Below are 1,708 nucleotides of genomic sequence, written 5' to 3'. Positions count from 1 at the left end.
GAGAGACACGGGGACCTTATACCACCAAGAAAGAAGCATTGGGAACATAGTCTGTCCTTTGGACCCGGGGTCCCTGCGCTGAGAAGCTCCTCGACTAGGGAAGATTGATGACAAGGACGTTCCCCCAGAGCTGGCAGAGAAAGCCTTCCCCTGGAGCTGACACCCTGAATTTGGACTTCTAGCTTACTAGACTGTGAGAGAATAAACTTCTGTTTGTTGAAGCCATCCACTTCTAGTATTTCTGTTATAGCAGCACTAAATAACTAAGACACAGTCATTGCATAAAGGTTCTAAAAAGGGGCTATTAAAGAAAATGGCCCCCCTCTGTTTAAACTTAATTCATAACCCTTCACAGAAACTAAAAACTCATGATAAAGACAGTTCTGGGAGATGTTTAAATAATTCGATAACCGATAGCTAGCCTATGGAATGCAGACATGAAAACTTAAAGCAATCCAAGCTGCCTCCTGCCAATTAAATGAATGACAGCCAATCATTTTAAATTGCCCTTTTGGGAAATCCCCTAACAGTTTGTACTGTATATAAGCTAATCAAATTGTAATGTGATGACCTCATCTCTTAGAAAGGGTGCTCCCTGTTCTGGAACAGTTTTTTTTTTTTCCCACCCAATAGAACCTTTTAACTCTAATTGACTTATTGATCAGATTTTTCCTTTCGATAGGGGTATGCTTTTTCCCTAGACATTGGAGCTACTTGCCGTTCTGACACGATGATATAACTTCTAAGAGAGACCCCTTCAGGAATTCGCAGGTGCCCTATACATGCCCTCAGGGAGTCTGATGGATTGAATAAATGGCCACAAATTCTTCCCTGTGATAGTTAAGGTTGTGTATTAACTTGGCTGAGCCACGATTCTCAGTGGTTTGGCAGTTATGTAATGATATAATCAACTCCATGATGAGATCTTCTATGAGCAGCCAATCAGTTGAAAGGGAGTTTCCTTGGGGGTGTGGCCTGCCTCCAGTATATAAATGGATGTTCCAACAAGGCTCTCATTCTGGACCCTGCATCTGGCTAGTCATCATCTGACCTCCAGTTCTTGGGATTACCTGCTAATCTTGGGATTCATTGGCCTCCACAGCCTGTGAGCCAGCAGCCTGCCTTCTGACTTGCCGATCTTGGGTTTGTCAGCCCCTGCAGCTACATAAGTGAGGAGAGCCTCCAGCCTAATGCCTAACTCATGGACTTGGGATTTTCCAGCCTCTACAACTGTGTGAGCCATTTCCTTGATAAAAATCTCTCTCTATGTATATGCATATGATATATATATATACAGGATTCACTGGTTTTGCTTCTCTAGAGAACCTAGCGTAAGACACTCCCCACCTGTACATACACTCCTTTGCAGTGTAACTTTGCAGTTCCTCCTATGAAGATGTGGAGTCCATTTTTCCACTCCTTGAATCTGGGTTTGGTCATATGATTTACTTTGACCAATGAAACATTAACAAACATGATGTAAGCAGAGGCTTGAAAGCATTTAAGCATTGGGGGCTTGCAGCTTTGCTGCTGGGAACCCTGAGGCGACCATATGATGAACCCAGGGCTAGTCTGCTGGGGGTTGAGAGACCCTGTGGAGCCGGGACAAGCCGTCGCATCTTAGGGCCCCTAGACCAATCAGCCTGCCAACCAGTCGAATGTGAAAGAGAGCGCCAGCTGACCCACCAACTCACCACAGAGATGAGCA

This window comes from Trichechus manatus, unplaced genomic scaffold (assembly GCF_000243295.1).
Source record: "Trichechus manatus latirostris isolate Lorelei unplaced genomic scaffold, TriManLat1.0 scaffold00062, whole genome shotgun sequence".
Taxonomy (NCBI): Eukaryota; Metazoa; Chordata; class Mammalia; order Sirenia; family Trichechidae; genus Trichechus; species Trichechus manatus.
The sequence above is the reverse complement of the archived record's forward strand: the minus strand, read 5'-3'. Positions refer to the sequence as shown.